The 24,997-nt window shown below is 50.6% G+C and overlaps 1 protein-coding gene across 3 annotated transcripts in view; it reads right to left on the minus strand.

Annotated features, from left to right (window-relative positions):
• Positions 1-24,997, minus strand: part of KLHL29 (kelch like family member 29) — a 322,115-nt gene that overhangs the window by 207,188 nt on the left and 89,930 nt on the right. The window contains exon 1 of one of the 3 annotated variants that reach the window (XM_009442101.5): positions 341-24,994. The exons of the other annotated variants lie outside the window; for them this stretch is intronic. The gene's annotated coding sequence lies outside the window, so the exon portion shown is untranslated. Of the gene's footprint in view, positions 1-340; positions 24,995-24,997 lie in introns of those variants that run through there. 3 annotated transcript variants of the gene reach the window in all.

The raw sequence follows: 24,997 nt of genomic DNA on the forward strand, positions 1-24,997 counted from the left end.
AAGCTCCAAACAGGTTTTTAAATCAGAGAAACAGTGTTTAAAGTGGCTTCAGAGTCACAGTTGGTTGCCCATCACATATGCATCATGTCACTGCTATCAGGAGCTTGTCTGTTTCTCCATCCTTCTGCTGGGGAAGACAGGAGATGGCCAGGTGGGTGTCTCTACATATCAAGGGCAGTTTTCCTAACATTGGTCTTGACTTCTAGACCTACAAAACTAGGATCTAATAAAATGATACCAAGTGGTATGCAAATTCCTAAGGTTTAAACATAGCAAATACACACCAAAATAAATGGAAATTCTAACAATTAAACTTTCTCCACGGCTTCCGATCACTTACCTGTTTGTTCTGACTCCTGAAGAGCCCTCTGTACTCCTTCCAGACATCTCAAGGCGCAGTCAAGTCTCCCTCTTCCATGAAGCCCTCCTGGACTCCCTACCTTCTGCACACCAGTGTTTGACACGAACGCACCACTCTGTGTCCCTCCTTGCTAAGGCACTGTCTGAATATCCTGCTGTTCCCTTCCAGACCATGCTGGGAAGGGCTGGGGAGAATATCTACTTTAGAGCAGAGATGTTTTCATTCACTGTTATTTTGCTGGTGGACAGCACAGGGCCTGCTGTACAGTTGGTACCAATACATATTTACAGGTCTAAGGAGGGTCATACATAAATTAATTATCCTCACAACGCTAAAACCAAAGCAAATGCACTTAAATAAACCAATAACCTTCTAGCCTAAAAAAAGCCAACACCTCCTACTCCTCTGTTCCCACCCATCTCAGACAGTGGACAAAGACTATTTCTAGAGAATGCGCCTCAAATATTAAGGTTGAAGGGTCCTGAGGAGTCCATGGAGGAAGATGTGTCATAAACACAGCAGCTGCGCTGTTCCGCCCCACTCCTCCCTCATCTCCTGAGAGACTGCCCTGGGGTCTGGCAGACTCTGGATCTCCAAGTCATGCTTTACTTTCTCTGGGTGGGGGCCGACAGTGCTGCCTCTGTGTGCCCAAGGGGCTGAAGACCTTTCTCCTCTTCCCGCCTCAAACTTGTTCCAGCCATCCCTTTTCTCCTTAGCCTCATTGCTCAACTCTGAGAAGTGCAATTGCTGAAATCAGACGGTGATTCCGATTACTCCATAGCTACCCTAGAGCCAGGGAACGTCACCAAGTCACCTAAAGCCCAGCCACTGCTTGAGTCTGACAGCTCTGGAGCAAGAAAATAAGTATCTATTCAGGTAGTCCTGCCTCACACCCACAGAAGCCAGGTATTTTCAATGCAATGTTTATCCAGTTGCCCTAATCTGTCCATTTCCTGTAAGCAGTGGTAGCTGGCCCCTCAATTTCCTCTGCAGTCACCCCAAAGAAGGGAGAGGTAGGGCTGCTCTAAACCGTTCCACTGTCTGGCCTACAAGAAATCCCACCAGCCTGGGCAGGAGGAGTGAGCCCTGAGCAGCCAGAAATCAAATGGAAACTGAGTACCCAGGCCTGGCTTCAGTGAGTATGCCAAAAAATCCAAAAATAATAAAGTATTGCGAAACCATTTCCTCAGGCAGCTGCAGGAGAGGAAACTTCATGCAGCAAGATAGAAAAGGGCTTTAGGGAAAACCTGGTAAGATTCCTCCTATGCCTAATATTTAATACAATTCTTATAGCCATGAAAGGAAACGTGATCGGTCGCAGGGACATCTGTAAGCGTTCAGCCATTCGGTCTGATTTTCAGGATAATTTCTCTCTGAGAGCTCCGTAGGCTCTGTCACTTTCAGCAATGGAAAGAGACACAGTGACAGGTCTCCCAGTCTTGGGAGGCATAGGGGCGGCCTCACCCAGGTTCTGCCTTGAATCTTCTAAGGTTACACTGTCCAATATGGTAGCTACTCATCAATGTGACTATTTCAATTAACATTAATTTAGCTTAAATAGAATTCACAATTCAGTTCCCCAGTCACACGTGCCACATTCTAAGTGTTCAACAGCACTTGCCAGCACAGTATAGGACATCTGCATTACTGCAGAGGTCTCAGTGTGGAAGGAAGCCCCGACCTTCCTAAATGTCCTAACGAAGGCACTGACAAAGCTGGGTGTTGGTCAGGGCAGGACTAAGTTCTTCCAGTCTGCTCCCCAACCCCGAAAACCTTCCTGAGCCTCAGCAGAGGGGCTTCCCTTGGCCCCAAAGGCCTGGAGCTCCCTGCTTGGCAGGGAGGGCAGGGCGAGGCCCCCAGGTAGTAGTCTCCTGCCCGGTCGGGTGTTTGTTCTGATTTGTCACAGCCAGCTGGATGTCAGGGCACCTCACTGGTGCCGCAGCCTCCAGCCCACTCGGTATGGAGGCCAAGGTAGAGACAGCAGAATGGAGTCTACACCGGCACTTCAGAGAAAACAGATTTACTGCTGCTCAAATCTCAGACTTCTTGATTTTCGGGGAATTCTTGCCTGCTTTCCTGGTGATGAGTTCTACATCCAAAACAAACAAACCTACCCTGCCCAATAAATGAATAGGATGGTGTTCACTGTCAGTGTATAGGATAATATTATATTGTATGCTGGAAGTTTGCTAAGAGTAGATTTCGGTGCTTTTATCACACACAGAAAAGGGTAACTAGGTGAGATGATGGATATGTTAATTCACTTAACTATAATAACCATTTCACTATGTATAAGTTTATCAAAACATTGTGCTGCACACCTTAAATTAAAAAAGAAAAATCCTAGGATTCTGGCCAGAAATCTTGAGTCAGCCCTTCTCGTAGTTCCAGACAGATCTCTGTCTCCTTGAATACTCTCTACCCGGTGCTCCTGTAATACAGGCTGTCTTTCAGAACGGCATCCATACGGTTGGTTTCCCCTGACTTCAGTGCTGAGGCCCACTCGATACCTCCAGCTCACAGCTCAGTGCCCCTCAGGTCACATGCACACACCAGCCTCAGGCCAGCCTCTCTCTTGGCCCAGCTGGAATATTCCCCTCTCCTCCAAAGAGCTTAAGGCTATATTCCTTTAGGAGGCAGGGAAAGATGCTCCTGGGCTAATGAACCTTCCCTGGCTCTCCCAGCCCTTTGCTCCCTCCCTTCCCTAAATCCCTACAAAACCTTTAGGCTTGGCCCTGCCTCTCTGGGTGGAGGTGAGTTGGAGTCCATTTCTGTGATCTCCATGCTCGGCCCAAAGGAGGCTTGGCTCATCTTGACCAAACGATTATTGCACCGTCTCCCCCAGCAGTCCTGTGCAACTAAAACGGGGTAACAGGGTCCAGGTATGTGGAACTCCAGAGCACGTGCACTGCTAGAGGGGAGGGGCTGAGTGACTGCCCAACCCCAGGAAACCCTCAGCTCCCTGCTGTGGTGCTCTAGTCATGGAGGGACAGAGGAAGGAAAGAGAACCACATGGGCAGCCACAAAACCACAGAGAGATTGCCAAGGAGGAAAACAAAAAAGGAGTCACTTACTTTCATCCCGTTTTCAAGTAATCGCAGTTGCCAAGAAAGCAACCAACCCAGCGGAAATACCCACCGACTGAAGGCAGTCAGAAATCTCATGCCAACAGAAACAGCACTGCCTGGTAAAGGTGGCTATGATTGGACATTAAGTCATTCTAAAGGGCTCATAGTTTTTTTTTTTTTTTTCCTACCCTAGGAGAAACTCGTGATTCTTATATGGTTGCAGAACAAATATAACTGTGACTTACATTTCTCAATTTACAGAACTGATTTCATGCGCTTTTGACAGGAATATGATATTTCTGACAATTGCAATTCTTCTTGACGCTGCAGTGTTTGGAGGGCAAATGTCCCATATGCCACACTCCCTGATTTGTTTTTAGGGCCTTCCAGGTATGTGAGAGACTCTCACAGAAATGCAAATGGATGGTATGTATGGATGCAGAAGTCTGAGTCCCTGGGTCTGCATTCAGTAAATAACTTTCCCCCAAGCATTGCCACAGAAGTCAGGGGAAGAGGAAGCATGCCAGAGAAATTTCCGAAGCAGAGACAGCGGTGGTCCCTGGGCCCCCTAGGGCAGCTCTGGCCCCTCTTGCAGATCTGGAGGCCACTGAGGCCTTGCTTCCTGCCCAGGCTGCACTGCCTCCCCTCCCTCCACCGCTGGCCCCGCTGAAGGTTAGAGGGGGTGCTGCTGCTGCACACTGGCGGGGTACCCTTTTTGGGGGAAAACATATCTTTCCGGTGGGAGCAGGATGGGGGAGAGGGAGGAGGTACCAGGGCTGTGCTCTTTCTGCATACCTCTTTCCAAATTTAAGAGGACCTGGAATGAACGGAGCAGGAAAACAGGCAGTTTCAATAGTCTGGTGATGTTTCAGCTCTTAAGTTCAGAGGTGGGATGGATCATGTGTGTTCATTTCATTGTTGTCATACAACTTATCTAAATGTTACATATCTTATTTTGAAAATACCATATTACATAAAAAATTATAAGTGGTATCCAGGGCTGTCTGGTGTCTAAGGATGCAAAACCAAATTTCTAAGATCAGTTTGGCTCCAGGAACAGCTGATATCCCACTGCTGCAGCGGGTAAGCCGGAGTCCTCTTTGGAACCCAGTGAGCCCCTCTCGCACCCCCTGAGACTGAGCAGTGCCATCCGGGCAGTGTGAAGGACACACGAGTGGCCATGTTGAAAAGACAGCTCATCTGAGGTCATGCCATAGGTGACTGGCTGCAGCTTGGGCTGAGGGAGGAGCAGAGCGGCGCTGGCCAATTCGGCAGCAACTCCAGGATTTGGTTCGTAAGTAAAAACAAGCAGTGGGGGAAGAACAGCTGGTGTTGAGTCTGGTGCTAGGATTAGTCTGCAACGCTAATCACAAGAAGTGGAAAAAATTAGGAGGTCCTGCCTGCCAAGGAGGTTTTCAAACACATGCGCGTGCTACAGTCGTGGCGGGATTAGACTCTCCCAGTGCCAGCAAGGTAGGCGTCCACAGCCATGAGCCGGAGCCTGTTCTGGGGTGTCACACCCGGAGCCCTGGCCCTGACACGGTGCCAGGAGGGGCCGTCACTCTCGCTGGAGCTGTGGGTACAGTGGAGGTGGGTACGGTGCAGGCTTGACCCCAAAGCTCCTCTGTGATGTCCTGGAGAGAAGCTGGGACCAATGGGGGCTGGGAGAATGTCCCGAGTCCCAGGGGACATGGCAGGGTTGACTGTTATACCCACTGCCACCCAGGGCAGAAGATAAAGAGTATTGTACTGGTTTAAGTGAGATGACATTTCAGACATTCATGAAAACAAATGGGAATGTCCAGCCAAACATCAGAAGACACAACCTCAACACCTCTGCTGCAAAATTATCATGTGTCCCAGAGCCAGGTAGGGGCAATGACCTGGACCCACCTCACCAAAAAGCATGGCATGGGCACCAGGATTGGGGGGCTCCATTGACTTCCCTGCCACCTCCCTGACAGCCCACAGAGGCACCTCCTAGAACGTCACTACAGGGACCACCTCCTGCAGGCCCTCACATCTTTTACCATTTCCCTTAAAAATGGGGTTTCCAGCCAGGTACAGTGATGCACGCCTGTGATCCCAGCACTCTGGGAGACTGAGATGTGAAAATTGCTTGAGGCCAGGAGTTCGAGAAAATTGCTTGAGGCCAGGAGTTCAAGACTCCGTCTCCAAAAAATAAATAAAATACTCATAGAAATAAATAAAATAAAAGAGATTTCCTTCCAACAAGGCACTGAGGCAGCACTGAAGGCCCAGGTGCTTGGGGCTGGGTGAGTGGGAAGGAGAGATCGGCTTACGGAGACGAAAGGAGCACTGTCGCTTCATCAAGACCAGGATACTGCAATAGGGCAAGGCCAGTGTGAGACGCACGACAGATACGCTGATGGCAACTGGGTGTGTGGAAAGAAGACAGAAGGAGCCTGGAAAGCAGGGAGAGGACCAAGAAGTGGGAGAGAAAACTAGGTGACGGGTCACCAGAATCCATCCTGGACCAGATGGAAGCCGAGGGGGTCTTTGATGATCCTCAGCCCCAGAATCATGATTGGGGATTGGGGGTCACTCATGCCATTGCCAAGCCTTTGGGCCAAAACAAATCCTGTTCTCAGAACTCTCCAGAGAGGCTTCGGCAGTTTGCATGAAGGTCCCTGCAGTCCTATATCTTGGAAACGTGCCTGATGGATATTCACGACAAAGCACGTGCTTTTAGAGCAGCCTGGATTGGTTGCCTTTCCACTTGGACTGCATGCAGCTGAAAAAGATGCTCAGGCCTGTGGCGTGCCTGTTCCCAGGAAGCGTTTCCTTAAGGTCACAGGAAAGCATCTCCGTGGAGGAGCTGCTGGTGGAAATGTTCCCAGCACCCTTCCCTGCCTGACCCAGCCTCCCAGACCTTCATTTTGGTGTTGCTATTTGCTTCTACAAAACGTGGAGCTTTTCAAAAGACATTCAGTTTCCTTTGTTGCTATTCAGTTGCCATAGTCAATTAAAATCTATCAATGCCCCTGAATAAATTTGTGCTAGGTGAAGAAAGAGCCTCAGTACAATCTCTCGACATGATCTCTATTACCTTATGTTACTTTAATAGCTAGAGTAATAGTTTGTTATTAATGGAATTAAGCAATTTAGTTCAAGCTTCCCAGAGGTCTTATAAGACAACTATTATAATTTGTATTCTCAGATTTTCCATTGAGTAGATGCCATGTGTTTTACATTACTTGCTAATGTTTCGAGAGATAGCAGTAGTATATTTAATATCTGGCTTTGTTTAATGATTCTAAACCTCTTTCAGTGTAGGTAAGTGCTGCTGGAATTTTGAGCAGTTTAAAAGTCTACACTGTACAAATAATTATCTCCAATATTACTCAGCTCAATTTCAATTTGTGCTTTTACTTTGCCATCTATCCATCCTAAATATTTGACCCAAAATGTGTTTTCCATTTTTCTCACTAAAAGAAAGTCTCCTGTCCCTATGGAGAAGGCCAGAAAACAATGTACTTCTTCAAGTGACCACACGGACACACAGACACAGACACACACGCATAAACATGCACACACACACACATACACACGCACACATGCGCGTGCACACACACACTCACACACACACGCCCACCCCGCTCCCAGAGATTTAGCATATTCGAATAGAGTCATATTTAATCAAAGATTTAAAAAATAGTTTTTGATGATTGCAAGACCTGTTTTTAGAAGAAATAAATGTATTCACTGCTTTATGAAACAGCTTGAGAAAACAAGATCGTACAATGTACACCATCTCTGTATTTAAATAGTTTCATTTCTATTCATGAGCTCCCTGATTAGATACATGGAAAATATCATCAGTAAAATATGAATAATTCTGACAAATTAATAGCCGATTTTTTAAAAAATGAAAATATGTGTAAGCATCTCATCCTCATTAGATAAAGCTGCTATTGGGGGTGCATGAACATCCTGGCCTGCCTGGCCACGGCATAAATCCCTCTTAAATAGCAAGCAGAGAAGCAAAAGCTCCTAGAGGCCCCCTGGGAGCTGTGCTAACAGGAAAGGGCAATGCTATTTGCAAGAACAGGTTGGGGCAAACACTGAGTTGGCCAGGCTTGTGAAGTGCTCTACTTTACGTCATTCCTGTGCGGGAGGCAGGGCAAAGACGACAGGGCTGTGAGATGTTAGAGCAGGAACGGAGCTTGAACGTCATCTCGTCCAACTGCCCATTAGATCCTGGAATATTTCCACTGTTGCAGATGAGGGAGAGATGAAAGTAATTTGCCCAAGGTTATACAGCTGCAACGGAGAGAGGCCGGACTTGAGTTCTGGCTTTTGGGCTCAGACACCCGTGTTTTTCCTGTGGGCTGCATCGTAGTATCGTGAGGCTACGGTAAGGAGGGCCTTCAAGGAACCCAGCCGATGGGCAAAAAAAAGAGGAGGTTTGGGACCAGCCAGGACTAGCTCTGTCTGTCTTGCTCTGCAAACCACTTCTCTAAGGATATCACCTCCCTTTTTCCTTCCTTCCCAACCAGGCTTTGAGACTCAACTCTCTTTTGCACAGAGCCTCAGAAAAATCATGCTTTTCTTATATTCATATAAGCATCAGGCTAAAGGACCCAGCCCCAAATGGAACTCTCTGGTTCTTAATTCCCTTACTTCCCATTGCAAAGGAGATTTAATCTGATGCTCCAGCTAATTTCTTAAAGTCACGGCCCACCAGGCCTGTGTTGCTGCCAGCCAATGGAAGAGTAGCCTGAAGCCAGGTATCTGCCCCTCGTCCAGTAAGCTGAGGCTGGAGGGTGGGCCACGTGACTGCTATCAAACAGCAAGGGCTGGGGGTGGGTGCAGGGGTTTTCAGAAGCGGGGGGCTGAACAAGACCAGCAGCCCCAAACTGGTCTAACAGATCAGGCCCTCACAGGTTAATTTCCCCTTCTGCACTAGAGGCATGAACAGTGTGCAGGGAGGAATGGTTGGTTCAGCCTTGGGAGGAGGTCAAGGGGGCCAGTCCAGAGAGGCCCATGGGAATAGCATCCCAGGTGGAGGAGACCATGTGGAAGAGGCACAGTGGCACGAGGTCTCAGAGTGTGATCGTGGGTGGTGTGCTTTCAGCACAGGTGTCTGGAACTTGGCCTCCAGGGTCTGGGGAGGCTAGACGTGTGATCTGCATCCTAGAGCTCCCGCTGGGGCCAGTGTACCGGAGGAACTGGAGGGAAAAAGGTGGAGGCAGGGAGCCCATGGTGGCTGCTCAGGTGCCAGTTGGTGAGGGTCTCCTGAAGGAAGTCAAGAGCAGTGGGGATGGAGGGGAAGGATGGGTGGGAGGGATGGTTAGGAGGCGGAGCTGACAGCCTGTAGTACGTGGAGGCGAGATGCACTCTCAGGTTCCTAACTAGGGGACTGGGCAGATGGTGTTGCCATTTCCAGAGGTGGGGGACATGGGAGGAGGAGGTAGCTTGAGGGAACATGGAGTTCAGCGAGGTCGCACGGCACCTGAGCGGCATCTGGAGGGAGGGGCAGTGGACAGCCATGTCAACAGGACCAATCCCTAGGGATGGATCTGGGAGGCTCCAGCATAGAGCTGAGGAACAGGAGATCAGTAGCACCCGGAGGGCTGGAAGACAGTGATATGGGATTCCCACTGCTGGGACAGGGATGAAAGGGGCAGCTACCTGAGGGCAAGAGGAGCAGGAGCAGAGCTGCTGGCCCAGCGGGGGAAGGCTTGCATGCATGGGAGCTATAAGCCCTGAGACCCGATTCATACCCCTCAGCCCCCCAGGCACCTGAAGCCACACAGGGCCCTGCTACTGGTTTGCTGGTGTGCCTAGGCCTTCCCTCTGCCTTTTCCCAAGCAGGAGAAAGCCATCACTACAGGAACTCATACTGAACCACCAGACCACATTCGCGCAGGTCCCTGTACTAAAGGCCAGTCCATCTGAGCTCCCAGGCGTAGGAGAGCAGAGCTCAGAGGCTGTGTCATTCACACACCCACCCACCTGCAGAGGGCCTCTCTGGGTCATCAGTGGTCCTCCATCCTATGAGGGGCAGTGAGCTTCCACAGAGCACAGGTGGAAGCTGCTGGTGTCCCTAGGGGCTGGAGCACTGAGTTTCATACTAGAATCTGATATAGAGTTGGGGGAAAGGGGAGGGAGAGCATTAGGACATATACCTAACGCATGCAGGGCTTAAAACCTAGATGATGGGTTGATAGGTGCAGCAAACCACCATGGCACATGTATACCTGTGTAACAAACCTGCATGTTCTGCACATGCATCCCAGAACTTAAAGTAAAATAAAAAAAAATCATATTAGGTAAAAAAAAAATCTGATGTAAAGAAGGAAAGAGGGCTAGGGTTCAGCCCAGCCTCCTGGACCACCACAGCTGGCAACTGGATGGGCCCAGGGCTGCCCGTTACACCCTCCAGAGATCCCTGTGACCTAGCAGCTGGCATGGGGGGGGGGGGGTTTAGGTTGGGAGCCATCCATTTAACCAGCCCTGAGGAGGGAGGGGTATGAACCAGCATTAATACTGAATGACTGCCACTCTGTTCACTTTTACAAGCCCCAACTTTCCATAAATCCAAAGTCAGAAATCAATCATCTTTTATGAAAGATATTAATGGCAATTCCATTATTTAAATCCAATCAATGTAGGTGGGTTTTTTCCCCCATGGTATTGGAGCCAAGTAGTTTGAGAAGGGGGCTTTTGACCAAGCAACGGAAAAAAATAAAGCCTAATTACCTTGCTCACATCTAAGTATCACACTTAGATAACTGCTTAGGAAAAAGAGATTCGGTTTCTCTCCATTTATCCTGCAGAGTAGGAAGGTTTTAATTCCACTGGCCTAGGAAATATAAAAATTCTTCTCTTGTATTCACTGTGTGCTGTCCGAGTGTTGTCAGGACCACTCAGCATCATTGCTTTTTAAACTCAGTCACTTAGCTGCTGTGATCTACTGCTTTCCCATCAGATTTTTTTTTTTTTTAACCACCAACCCAACTCTTCCAGGAATTGGCTTCAATGGCCTACAAAATAGCTTATCTTTAGCAGAAACAAGTGGGGGTTTTTTGTTCCCAGAAGTAAAAAGGCACAAAAACAAGACAGAAACCTAGTGGTCTGGGAGATCAAGAGGCCAAAAGAATCCTCCAGAGAATGTATGCGCCTGCACGCGCATCCTCGCCCACGGAGGCTCCCCCAGTGCGCACTCATGAAATAAGTGAATGATCTTTCCATTCAACATCAGCTGAGGCAGGCGGGGAAACAATCCATTGCCAACACTAGAGCGAGGGGAGTATAGATAAGAAGACTGTTTTTTCAAACGCAAATGTGGAACCTAGAGTGGACAAGGAGTCTCCTGGTACCCGCCTGAGAGGACTTCCTCTTTCCCCAGCCACCTCCTCCTCTCCCTTAGGACCTGATGTGGGCACCTCCTCCTTGGTGTGGGCACCGCCCGCCCCACCCAGCTCCCTGACCAGACTCCACGCATGCAAGTTTCACTGTGAGGTGCTGATCCGTTCACATGCCCCTCTCCCCAGCTGCTGCAGGGGCCAGGCACATTCACTTAGGGCCATCTAGTGCTGTCCCTGCAGGAAGGGCCCTGCCACCACCATGCCCCCATCCCAGAGTGGAGCCTTGTCTCACACATTAATGCGAAGCTGGTTCTCTTGGGAGGCTTTCATGAGGACAGATTCAATAGCGCAGGTTTCTGAGAATGCTTCAGCGTGGCAGGAGGTACGCAAGGACTTCTGACTCACCCTGCTTTCGGAGGCAGCTGGGGACAAGCTCTTCTCCATTTCCACTCAAAACAAAACAAGGGAAAATGGGCTTAAATTGCAGCAAGGGAGATTCAGGTCAGATAGAAGAAAAGCCTGCAGGAGCCACCGGAATAGGGACTCTGGAAGCTGATGGAATTTCTTTCCCTGGAGACCTTTGGGAAGAGGCTTTAGTGTCAGAGACAATCCATCCCCAGGGCTTTCTGTAGAAGGACCAACCAGGCTCGCGGGTAGGCCCTTCCTCCCAGCACATCACTCAGCACCCCGCTGGGGAACAGGAGGGCACCTTCCAAGTGGATCCACAGTCACAGACCCATCCTTCCTTGAGGATGTCAGATTGTTAGAGCCCACGGAAATGCCATGTTCTCTGCTTTGTGATAAACACCAGTTTCTCTCATTCCTTTATTGCTGGGGTTGGAAACTACCCCTCCCTTTGCTAAACAATACTTTTATTTTCTGTCAGTCTGTCCACAACCAAGGCATGCAAAGTCCTGTCCTGATGGGCTGTAGTAGCCACCCCAGAAGCGAGAGCATCCCAACCTCCCTGGGACCGGCCAAGTCCGAGAATAAAAGCAAGACCCTTAATACAGATTTAGGATGTGGTCCCTTCTTCTTTGGGGGTAAGCAAGAGGTAGATGGCTTTGCATTAGTCACCAGAATGCCCAGGCAATTCCAATGAACAGCCAAGGTCAGAGGCACTGCCAAGCCTGGAGGAAAATGTGTGGCCCACTTGTGGCCCATCTGTGGGACTTTCTAGATGTGGTTTTGTGTAGGCGACACTCCCTGCTCCTACACTTGTGATTCTGTCTCCTCCTTTTGATTCATGATGTCTTAATGTGTCCTTTTAAGTCTCCTGCAATTCTTCCTGGAACTCAATGAGGTGAAAACAAGTAGAATAGAGAAAATAGAAAACCTTCCTGCTTTTCTCTGGCTCGGACCTGGGCACAGCTCCCACCCATCAGGCCTCCCCTTCCCCAGACACAGGAGCTGGGTCACGGTCTCATTCTGTAATCCCGCAATGGGGAATTGTAGCCAGTTCTGCCAAGAGCCCTCCAAGGCCCCATAGTAGAGGCTGGTCTGGTTCCCAGCATCTGAGTGCTGAGACGAGACTGAGCGGGAGATGGGGGATGCCCAGAGATGGCTGCCAGAGCATCATCCAGTCCAGGCTGGCAGTAGCTGGGCCCCCCTCTCTGCCTTCCACGTCTACTCCTCAGCCTCATGCTGAATAGCAGGTGGAGATTGTCAGCAAAAGGCCAGGGGCGCCCAGGGATGGAATCTTTCCCCAATCCGGAAAGCAAGGAGCTCAGGCCAGGGGCAGGAGGTGTGTTATTGCGAAGCCTGCCTGACAAATAAGACGGGGCCAGTGCCTCCCGTGAGGCAATTCTGTTCAAAGGAGATGGGAAGATTCCAGCTGTTTGAAGCTGTTCTAGAAAGCAGCAAGTGACCCATTGTCTTGCCACGCATCTGCCAGTCCTGACCACATCGCTGGCCGCAGGAGGTTAAAAGGCTAGAAGGGGCCTCCCCTTGGGCTGGTTACTGTGGTTATTGAGGAATGAGCATGCACCGAGCCACTGTGGCTTCTCCCACCACACGACCCAGCTGCAGAGGTTTGTGCAAATTCCAGATGTGTGACAATTACAGGTTCAACATCTAGAAACTCCACCCTGTTCCTTGACACTTGCAACTCAGGGCAGTTCTGTTTTTCCCTGAGAAGAAAAAACAGGGACCTTCATGACTATGGGCCTTGAAAGGCTGGTTATAATACAGGGGCCAACAATGTCTGCGGTGCCCCTACCCAGGAGAAAAAAGAATGGAGCCTTTTAGCAGGGGGAGTGGGACACCCCTGAGGACCCCTTCTAGCCTTGGGCACTGGGGGCAAGTCCTGCAGATGATACAGGGTGGGCTGCTGGCCTTGATGGCAGGTGATGGCATGGCAGGAGAGGAGGAGCTCTTGGCAGAGCTAACCCAGTCCTAATGACCAACCCATGCAGCCAGGGTTCCCAGCATCTGAGCAAAGAACTTCTTCCCCAGGACGGAGTACTTCCAGGGGGTACAGCCAGAGGCTGCAAAGTGTCCCTTGGGCAGGAAAAATGCAATAGGCCTATTAGAAGATGGAAATTCAGGTAGCATGTGCAGAAGACGTCCCCTCCTGCCCCTCTCTCCAGCGTCCTTGGTTTGGCCTCCAAACACCACTAGAACATCACTACAACATTAAGTAGCCAGCCAGCAAGGAGACGCTCTGCTCTATGGCCTCTGGGAAGCACCTCCTGGGACCCATCTAGGGCTCACAGTCTTGCTGGAGAGACAAAGGTCACACACAAATAAAGCCTGGACAAATGACAAGAGGTACAGCTGCTCGCACGAGGGAGTGGGACACCCTGGCTAAGAGTGAGAGCTCTCACATCATACAGATGTGAACTCCAGACCTGGGCTTTCTAGTTCAGCGATCTTGGATAAGTTATTTAGTCTCTAAACCTCAGTTTACTTCTCGGTACAGGAGATAACAACAGTAGCTACAGCCCTAAGGCCGCTGGGAGGATTCCACGAGAAAGTGCACGCAAGTTGCTTAGCACAGCCTTGGGCACTTGGCCAGCCCTCACTGGGTTCACGGACTCAGTCATGCCTGAGCTCAGGGGAGGGGTGATGCCTTTGGTCAGCAGTGGAGAAGGAGGGCTTCAGGGAGGAGGTGTGGCCTGAGCAGGGCCCTAAGGATGGGCCCTGTTGACACCAGAGGTGAGCAGGGAGCTGCCCTCCAGGAGGTGGCTGCAATTCCACAGCTGTGCTCGCCCTCATCAAGCCTCATTCTAAATGGATTATTGTTTATTGGCAGCTTATCCCATCTCTCGGGTTATGAATTATTTACCAGATAATGACTTCATAATTGTTAATGACAGATGCCCCAAGGACATGCTGACATAACTTCTGAGGCCATAGTGCTAATTGTGGTGGAGTCCCAGAAGCCCCCACATGGCCCCATCCAGAGCGTCACTTCTAGGGACAGAGCCTGACTGGTCCTTGGGGATCAATCATAAATCCAGTCCCCTCATGATGCAGATAAAAACAACAAGATCCAAAGAGGGGCACGGACATGCTTCTGGGTCTCAAAGCCTGTCAGTGGCAATCGTGGGAGGGATAAGCCCCAGCATCTCAGATGGCCCATTCATCACCGTCCAGGTTTGGGCTGCTGGACACTGTGTGCTGAGCAGGAGTTCAGACCCTTCTCATGGGGTGAGGGGCTAAATGAAATGGGGCTGTGATAGGTGCTTGCAGATTCCCTACCAGAAGTAAGTGGGAGGGGCCCCAGGACCCTCTGCTGTGGCCTATGGAGAACTGGAATAGGATGCAGCCCAGTGGCTGTCTGGGATCTGGTGGGCCAAGGAGGGCCACCTCTCTGGGAACAGACAGATATCCCCTACGGCTGGATGCATTCAGTAAGCGAAGGCTGCAGGATGACTGACAGGTGAGGGTGGGAGGTGGGCACGCCGACACCTTCCTTGAAGATGCATTTGGGCTCAAAGAAGGTATGAATTAAGTCCATGACTCAGCCAGGTCCTAGTCTTTTAGAATAATAAGAGCAAAGCCTTGTATATGTCTTACACACTATTCTAGGCACTTTATTATGTTAACTCATTTAGTCCTTACAACCACCAGAAAATTTTATGAAAATCTCTATTTTGCACATGAAGAAACTGAGGCACAGGGAGGTTAAGGACTGTGCCCAGAGGTTGCACAGCTGGAAAGGGGCAGGGCTGGGGTTAGGACCAAAGCAGTCTAGCAGCTGTGCTTGTGACCATTTACTTTCTGCTGCTTGCTGTTGCCTGAATGAATGAACAAAGGCCGCGAGGACCCTCTGAATATGGAACATACCTTTCTAAACATGGCTTGAATGCAATGTTGAGCATACTGAGAGCCTGGGTTCTAGCAAGATCTGGGAGGCCTAGCTTCCTCCTGGGCCATGGACTATGCTTGGAACAGTGGGAAGGAGGGCTCTGGCTGGGTGCACCATGTCCCCAGGGGCGGTGGCCTTGGGAGAGCAGGGTCAGTGCGTCACCCTCTGCCCTAACATGGGCAGCTGTTAGCTGCTTTGATGGGTGTGGCTGGCTCCTTTCACACACAATTTAGACAGGTTAAAGAAGCCACTTTAGATCATTCATTTATCTCAGAAACATTTGAGAGCCTTCTTTGTGCCAGGCTTTGTGACTGAGACACACTGACTGAGACAGTCCCTGCCACCAAAGACTCCCGGTAGTCTCCTGAGAGAGTTCTGGGATCTGAGGACGTGGGGCTGAGGGGCCAGGAGCACAGCCAGAGGCCGTGGGAACTGACTTTTTCCATTCATCAATTCCTTTTCAGCCTGTGTAGGGTGTTTGGCTCTGCAGGCTGCCCTCAGTACTGGGGGTGGGAATGAGCCTTGGGCATACTGGACAGTGACAGGACCACACCGGAACCAGGAAGCAGCAAGTACTACAAGGGTGCCAGGGAGAGAAATGGCATAATGGCATCAGAGGAGAGAGAATTCCCTCGGGGGCGGCCCTGGAGCTCTTTGCCAGGAGATAGGTAGGGATGGGAGAGGCGCTTCTGGAAGACTCGCTCAGCAGGACCAAGTGCCCCAAGGTGGGATATGAACACTCAGGTAGGTCAGGGAGAACAGGAGTCTGCAGAGATGGGAGCAAGAGCCCAGCAGAGACTGGTGCAGGCCAGATTTCCTTTATCTGATCCACAGAGGCAGCAGTGGTAGTTCAGGGAGGACCTGCGCAAGATGGCAGAGCACCGCGAGTGCATTTCAGAAAGCCTTGAACTGGTGCTAAATAAATAATCACACTGTTTATTCTGAGATGGAGAGGGAGGACACCTCCTCTCTGTGCTAATGGCAGGGGCGTGGCTCTCTGGCTGGCGGGGCCATCCCACATCCCAGAGTGCTGATCCCAGAAGGGCCTTAACAGAACGTCTCTGTGTTCTGACTTCCGTTTCCCACTTTCAGCACCTGCCTGTGTACCTAGAGAACGGAGTGCCGGGTTAATTGTTGCCTCCTGTGCTGTTACTAGGTTACTTTGTAAAAGCAGAAATGTGCTTCTAATGATTTTTGCTGTTGCTGCTACCTTACGAGCCAGACGCTTTTATCTAAACGAGTTGCAACACATCAAGGGTGGCCCGTGAGGACTGCTAGGCTACGTCTGTCTTCCACATGTGAGCTCAGGCTCTGTGTGTGAGGCTGAAATCTCCCCATTCTCTTCACAACCAGCCTGCTTACAAGAAAGGGTGAAAATAGATATTGGCGGCTGTCATGAATGGCCTCCAGGTGGTCTAGGAGCAAGTGGAGGGGTCTCCAGCCTGCGATGGTCATTCTGTGACCTGTTCCACTTGGCTCAGGAGGGTGACAGCCTGAGTCTGGTTGACTCATGGTCTTTAGGCCTCTTGGGTCATGGTGGGTGGGAAGAAGGGCAGCCCATATGTGACTCCTTCAGTTCTCTTCCTGAGTGGGGGTTGGGACCACATTGCAGCCCAGCAGATGGTCCATGCCTGGCTTGACACGTCGTATGTGCTGCACTAATGGTCGTGGGAGGCAGGCAGGCATGTGATTGATACTTGCTCAGAGCTTTTTAGGCTTCAAAATAAGGAGTGGCAGCTGCCATGGGAACAAGAAGGGCCCCTGGGTTGTATTAGGAACCAGGACACAGGGACTCTAGTTTCTTCTCTGCCTGATGGGCTGTGTGACCTTGAGCAAGATACTAGACCTCTCTGGGCTTTGGTTTGCTCCTTGGTACAATAAATGGCAACAAGAACCCCTTTTTGTCTACCTCCTAGAGTCCCTCTCATGATCCAGGAGAGGAAGCTGTGAAAACACTTTGCAACCTAAAAGCACTAGGTCACAGAAGGAGGTAACATAAATCGTCTATCTTTAGCCTTAGAGGTTCCAACAAATTGGAGTTGGAGTGGGAGTTGCCAAAGAGTCTCTGTTTTGGGGTCAGGGAGTCCACATGGAACCTAGCTGTGAGGGTGGCTCTGGCCAATGCCCTGTGAGCTTTCAGCTACATCCCCATTATATGAGACAGTGACCTTGGGAGGGTTAGCATGGCATTCAAGGCTGTGTCTCCCAATTCTTAGGTTTCCCTTAGCATTTTTGCTCTGATATCTTTGGTCTTTTTATATCTTCAGGCTTTTACACAAGCTGTTCCCATTGCCTAGTGTTCCCTGCACACACACATATAAATGCATAGGTTTCAATTTCCAGCTTTAAGCCACCTCGTCTTTGAAGCTTGTGGTTTTGATCAAACTAAGCTAGTTGCTGAATATTCTCACCCCCTCAAGTGTGTGCTCTGGGTCAGGGGTTTTTATCTCATATGGTCACTGTGATACCCCCGGTGCCTACAACAATGCCTAGCATTATAGTAGATGCTCACTAAGTCGAGTAAATGAATTGCTCTTCCATAGCACTTGGTATACATTCTTCTTGCTGCATTTATCACATATTTGCCACATAAGAATTGATCGCATTAATCATGTAAGAATTCGTATGTACTTGCTGCCCCACCGGACTGAGAGCTCCTTGCAGGCAGGGTGAAAGTCTGACCTCTCTGGATCCCAGACCTAGGACAATGTACAATGTGACAACCAGTAAGTGATGAATGAATGAATGAATGAATGAATGAGTGAGTGTTGCAACACTCTTTTGTTTCACCATGTGCTGGGTATTCATCCTATAGTCCCCAGTACTCCTGGCACTATTTGTCCTGTTGTAAGAGAGAGAGACAGGGGTGGAGTTGGAGGGAGAGAGGAGAAATTTATGATTAGAAAACAAGAGCTTAAAAGTCTTTCTGAGTGGCCTCTGAGTATGAGTAAATGAGATCATCCCTACAGGAGAGAAGTCCATCAATTTCAGGGCATGGTCACTCAATGTATGCACACACAGTGCTTTCCCTGAGCAGGATGCACACATGGTGCTTTCCCCGATGGATATTTTTGTGCAAGTTAGAAAGAGGCACTCCTCTCTCTGAACTCTCAAGGGCACAGCGACACTCCCAGAGCACAGGCTGGGAGTCAGCACCCATGTCTCCTTGGCCAGATGCCCTCACGGAGGACACAAACTCACCACTGTTCCTGGCAGCCGCAGCCACCTGAGCAGGTGCAAGGTAAGCAAGGAGACAGGCCGCTTAGAAAATCAAATTTTGCCGTAAAAATAAACTCTGAGGTTTGTGGAGAAGCTATTTCTAGCCCAGGTGCCAAATAAGGTTCTGTAGCTAGACTGGACGGCTGTGCGCCCCTCCATCTCACCCGCCATTCACTAAGAGAAACTGCCCATGTGCATGCTATCCTCAGCTCCCTGGCTTTCAGGACTGGGGAAAGAGTCCATCCCTGGGCATCTCCAGCCTTTTGTTGACAATCTCCGCCTGCTGTTTAGCATGGGACTGAGTGCAGCGGACAAGGAAGATGGAAAAGGGGGGCATGGCCTTCCACAATCCTGAACTGGGTGGCGCTTTGGTGACCATCGTTAGCCATCTCTGATCTCCCCCCAGCCCAGTCTCAGCACTCAGATGCTGTGAACCAAACCAGCCTCTTCTTCCTTTTTTTTTTTTTTTTAACCTGTCACCCAGGTTGCAGTGCAGTGGTGTGATCTCAGCTCACTGCAACCTCTGCCTCCCGGGTTCAAGCAATTCTCCTGCCTCAGCCTCCCGAACGGTTGGGATTACAGGCATGTGCCAGCACGCCTGGCTGATTTTTGTATTTTCTAGTAGAGACAGGGTTTCGCCATGTCAGTCAGGCTGGTCTCGAACTCCTGACCTCGGATGATCTGCCTGCCTCGGCCTCTCAAAGTGCTGGGATTACAGGCGTCAGCCACCGCTCTCAGCCCAAACCAGCCTCTTCTATGGGATCTTGGAGGGCTCTTGGCAGAACTAGCTACAATTCCCCATTGTGGGGTTACAGAACGAGGCTGTTGACCAGCTACTGTGGCTGGGGAAACAGGAGGCTCCTACCCTCTTTCCAGCGAGGGCTGACTGGGGTGGGAGCTGTGCCCAGATCCCAGCCAGAGAAAAGCAGGAACCTTTCTACTCTATTTGTTTTCACTTTGCTAAGTTCCAGAAAGGATTGCAGGGGACTTAAAAGGATACATTAAGACACATAAATCAAAAGTAGGAGAGAGAATCACAAGTGTAGGAGCAGGAAACGGAGGAGGGAATGTTGCCTACATGAAACCGTATTTAGAAAATGCCATACACAGGCTACAGGTGGGCCACAAATCTGCCTCCAGGCTTGGCAGTGCTTCTGACCTTGGCCACACCCATCAGAACCACCTGGGGAGCTTTACAGAAATCCAGATGCCTGGATCCACCTCCCAGAGACTGACTGTGATCTCACAGATCTGGTATGTAGCCTGGGTATGAGAATTTAAAAAATCTCCCTGGGTGATGTCATAGGCAGCCAGAGTTGAGAGTTACCGTTTCGAGAGCTTGGAAGAGGCAAATCTGTTACAACATGATTTGTGGGTCCATGAGATCCTATGACGGTGGCTCGGGAGAAGAATATGTCTGTGGTGGAATCAGAGACACCTCTCCCAAGGGTCCTAGCAAAGGAGTCACAAGTGACAGGATAAACATGAACTGCCACAGAATCCTAAACGAGGGTGCACTGTTGTGACCTGGATGGAGGGCAGCAGATATTCTAACAGCCCGTAGAGTTCATGTGGGGTGGCGCAAGATGAACATAGTACAACATAGCCAAGGTACCCAGCTTTTGGATGGCTTGATCCAGCGGGTAGATTTTAAAGGATCTGAAAGATGAGACAAATTACACATCATCCAGGAATATTGTTTTGCAAACTCTTTATAACTCCCATCTCAGTTCCTCAAGCCATAGAATTCAGGAACTTGGTAATAACACCTATGAGTTGAAAGTAGTGGTTAAAGTTTTAGAACACACTGATATCCTCATGAGAGCAATCAGAATATCTGGGGGAAGGACCCAGGCATCTGTAGTTTTTTTTTTTTTTTTTTTTTTTTTGAGACAGAATCTTCCTCTGTCACCTAGGGTGGAGTGGTGCAGTGGCGCGATCTCAGCTCACTGCAACCTCCGCCTCCCAGTTTCAAGCAACTCTCCTGCCTCAGCCTCCCGAGTACCTGGGACTATAGGCGTGTGTCACCATGCCCGGCTAATTTTTTTATTTATAGTAGAGATGGGGTTTCACCATGTTGGCCAGGCTGGTCCTGAACTCCTGGCCTCAAGTGATCCGCCCACCTCGGCCTCCCAAAGTGCTGGGATTACAGGCGTGAGCCACCACGCCCGGGCCATCTGTAATTCTTAAAGCACTCCGGTCAATGTGCACCAAGGGCTAAGAACTGCTGGCCCTGGTGGCACCGTTCCTCCCTTGTCACCTTTCAAGGTCCTGAGAAATGGGAAGGCCGTGGTTATTCCCGTTTTACAGCTCAGAAGACTGAGGCTCAGAAGGTTTTATAGGGCTTTCCCAGAGTTAGAGGTAGATTTGGGACTAGAATCCAGAGCTTGCCTCCAATCCCAGGTTCCCTGCCACCACGCTGCCTATGAGGACACACTGTCGGTGGTTCTGTAATCTCTGAACTGAATAAAATAATCTAATCCCAAGAGATACGCATGAACAGGGCCCTGTGCCGGGCTTGTAGAGAAAAGAGGATGATCCCTGTCCTCAGTGAGCTCAGGGTCCAGGAAGGAAGGTGAGCGGCCTAAGGCAAAGGAGAAGCAGATGCATGGCTAAGGGAGGGAGGGAGGAGGGCTGAGACAGCACGAGTACAAGGCTTCCTTGGAGAGCAAGGAAGCAGCTTTGTTTTGGACAGGTGGAGTCTGATATGTGAATCAGACAGCAGGGATCTGCTACGCATGAGCCACTGGAGAAATGGTCCGGACCTTAGGACAGAGGTGCCATCTGGGAGTCAAGTCTGGGAACAGCTGAAGCAGAGGGAGTGGAGGGAGGGCTGGGGATACAGGCAGCCAAGGAAAGCCTGTGGCACCAACAGCTTCCCTTCCTGGCAGGAGGAGGCGGTGGAGCTGGAGGACGGCAGCTCACACGAGCAAGATGGACAGGAAGCAGGAGGAGAGGCCACTTGCTGACACCGAGGTGGACAGTGCAGGCTGGGGGTCTGCAGCCCTGTTGATGGAAAGGTGCGGAGCAGCTGCAGGGCACCAGGCAGGGAACGGACCAGAATCCCAAATGATGCCTGTGTAGGGCTGAGGGTTCGGCTGAGGTTCTGTTGAGGGATCTGGGCCCCAGCTAGTGGGTGTGGTCACACGGCCTTTTCAGGGGTGTGAGCGCCCACATACCTATTTGAAGAAGGGGCTGCAGAGGTCCCCAGAGTGGGCCAGGGAAAGCAGGTACAGTCAGAAGACAAGGGGGCAGGAGAGTGTCTGTGTCGGCCGGAGCAGCAGTGAGATGTCTGCCTGCAGGTCCCTCCTTGAGGTGGACACCACGGAGGCCAAGAGGGGAGTGGACAAGGGGAGAGCTCAGGAAGTAAGGCTGTCCATGGCACGAGGGAGGGAAGGCAGGCAGCGGGCAGGGGAGTGCGGTCAGAGAGGACGCCTGCAGGATGGACTGGGGGAAGTAAAGGCGGGGGGTGTGGAAGCCCAGGACATGGCACATGGTGTTCTCTAACTGCCGTTAGCTCCGGAGACATTTGCAACCTCCTCCGAAGACACAGGCGGCATCTAGGGCATTTCGTTTGCTGAGGGCAGGGGGACAAACGGCCTGGACAGACAGTACTGAGACGGTCTCAAAGATGGAGGCAGGGGATGCTGCCCAGGGTGGCTCCAGCACCAGTGACGATCAGCACTGCCCTTCACCACCTCCAGAGCCTGAGGTGTCTGCTAATGCCATTCTTGGCTCAGCCTTGGGCTCTGCGCAAACTGAGTCCTCAGCTCAACTCCCCCCACCCCTCTTTCCTGCAGTGCAGGTATCAGATTTCACTCCTCCTAGCTGGTTCCAGTATGGCCTTCTTACTTATTTGGGTGATTTCCACCAAACCACAGAAAAGCAGAGCGCAGCCCTCCACACACGGCTCTTGAACTGGCCTGTTTTGTAGCAGGTTACACAGGACCCTGTGAGCTGGCCCAGTTTCCACAGTAAACTGATAGCTGCTTCCACTGATCCCCAGGGGTCACAGAACCATCTAGGGGCCTCGGAACCTTCCTATCATCTTGGAAATCAATAGGACTCCTGCATGTGAGGGGAGGGCACAGCCAGCACCAGGCTGCATGTTGCAGGCACTCCCAGGCACAGTCCCAGCTGCACGCAGTGATTTGTTTACTGAGAGCTCATCAGGTACTGGTATGAGTGGCAGAGGGAGTGGAACACAGAGACAGATCAGGTATGATTCCCATCCTCCAGGAACTGGCCGAGTGCTAGGGAAGACAGACTCGAGTTCACAACAGGGACCCTGGTCTGGGGGCACACAGATAGAGGCCCACATAGGGTGCATCTTACCAGCTATGCCTGGTGAAACTGCCTTCAAAGTCCCTCCCCATCCTAAAGTACATGACTGCCAGAGCTCAGGACGAACAAGAGAACAAGAGCCATGTGCCACCCTGCATCAGCAGCAGGGAAGATTAGACCCCAAACTAAGGGTCAACATTTAAGAAACCCAAACCCACTGCCCTGGGGTGTCTCTGTTCCCTTCACTCTCGCCAAACTCACAGGTGCATCCAAGGAGAGCTGGCTTCTGTGAAGATTATGTCCTCAATCTTTTCTTTGCCCTGTGTAGGAGCGGGGATGCCATGGCTGCCAAAGCGACGCTTCGCTGTCTTGTTTTCCAACTCCCCTTCTCTGACCCAACAGGAGGCCTGGAGGCAAAGGATTCCCCAGTGCCGGCAATATCGCTAGCAAGGACAGCTGTCGCCCACCAGTGGTGCCATGGGCGTGTGCCAACAGCCCACCAGCTCCCTAGGTCAGGAACCCACCTCTCCTCTGGCTGCCCCCACTGGGCTGCTGGGAGGCTGAAGGCTGGATGCACTGTGGGGTCACAGGGTGGGGAACTTTCCATTTCAGTGGCTGATCCTGGCCCAGCCCAGAGCCTTCTCCCGCTTCCTGCTGACAACCAAGGCAACGCCTAGCCTGAGATTCCAAAGCCATGTTTTCTCCTCTCTGTGCAAGGGTTCTGGCAGGGGACAGCCATCCCCAACCTCACTGTCTCTGAGTCCAAAGAGAAAGCTCTCTGACCAGCAGAGAATCTGGACGTGGCAGGAGCCTTGTTGGTCTGATGTTCTGCCCCTGCTGCAGAGGGAAGCTGGAGTTCGGTCCAAGGCAGAGGCCAGGAGGCCACCGGTCAGAGGGCATGAGGGTGGGCCGCTGAGAATACAGCAGTCCCGGGGCTGCTATGTCCTGTGCTCACCCAGCACTAGGCCCTGTGTGTTATGCAGACGCAGCCTGTACTTCTAAAGGCTCAAGTCCCACAAGGACATACAAGGCTGGTCCAGCTGGGCCTCCACTGTCCTGGATCCGAGAGCCCACTCCTCTGCCCTCCAGCCTGCTTCATTCTAGGCCCAGCTCCTGTCCCTTCAGTAGCATGAAATGTGGCGAACGTTGTCAACTCCAGCTCCAGGCCTCCTTGCCTCTGCAGGCACATTCCTGGCCTGCCTGGTGGGAGCTAAAGCAGATCCCAGATCACGGATTCTGTTCATAAGATTGTGCCCTCCCAAGGCAGGCCAGGTTCCCCCGCATTTCTGGCTGCCTGATCCTGCTTGGAGAACCTGGAGTCAAAAGTTTAAGCCAGGACTCTAAAAATTTAAGCCAAAGAAGTAATCAAATGACTATGCAGATACATATGCAACAATGTTTGTTGTGCTGTTATTTGTAACAGTGAAATATTTAAAATATGCTAAATGTCCATCATTAGGGCATTAAGTGAATCATGTATGCTATTATATCCACAGAGTAGACAGTCTGTAAAAATGGTGATATAGATTTCTATTTACTGACATACAAAATGGCTTGATACATTGTGGAATCTAAATAACATGCCCCCCGAACAGTACCCACAGTCAGATCCTGTGTGCACTGTTTACGTATGTGCATAAGAAAAAGCTTGGAAAGAAACACTAAAATGGTTATCTCTGGGGAACAGGATTATAAGTCATTTATATACTTTTAACTACTATCCTTTAAAATCCCTTTATAATGAATAAATAATATTTTCATGATATTTAATAATACATTTTAATACCAAAACTTAATTATAAAACTTAATTACAGTTTTTAAGGAGGTTAAAGGTCATCTAGTTGCTGGCCATCCCTAGATCTAACCTCCTGGGGAAAGCCAAGACCCAGGTAAGCAAGGAACTGTCACAGAGATTCTCTGATGGGGCACGGTGGCTCACGCCTACAATCGCAGCGCTTTGGGAGGCTGAAGCGGGTAGATCACTTGAGGTCAGGAGTTGGAGACCAGCCTGGCCAACATGGTGAAACCATGTCGTGATAGCACACGTGATAGCCAGTCGTGATAGCACATGCCTGCAGTCCCAGCTACTTGGGAGGCTGAGGTGGAAGGATCGCTTGAACCCAGAGGCAGAGGTTGCAGTGAGCCAAGATTGCGCCACTGCGCTCCAGCCTGGGCTGGACAACAACGAAACGAGTCATAGATATTCTCTTTGGTTGATTCTAGTAGGATTGAGGCTAAAATGGCTTAGCTAAGCCCCAGCACCAGTTGATCACACACGCCTGTGGTAAAATCGCACTGAGGAGGAGGGCGAGGGGACCTACTGTACTCTCTTCCCTTCCCCCACACATTTAGCATGAGAGGAGAGAGCTGGCTATGCTCAGGTCTGATGCCTTTCTTATTTCCAGGTGAGCTAAGCAG

The sequence above is a fragment of the Pan troglodytes genome, chromosome 12 (genome assembly GCF_028858775.2).
Source record: "Pan troglodytes isolate AG18354 chromosome 12, NHGRI_mPanTro3-v2.0_pri, whole genome shotgun sequence".
Lineage (NCBI taxonomy): Eukaryota > Metazoa > Chordata > Mammalia > Primates > Hominidae > Pan > Pan troglodytes.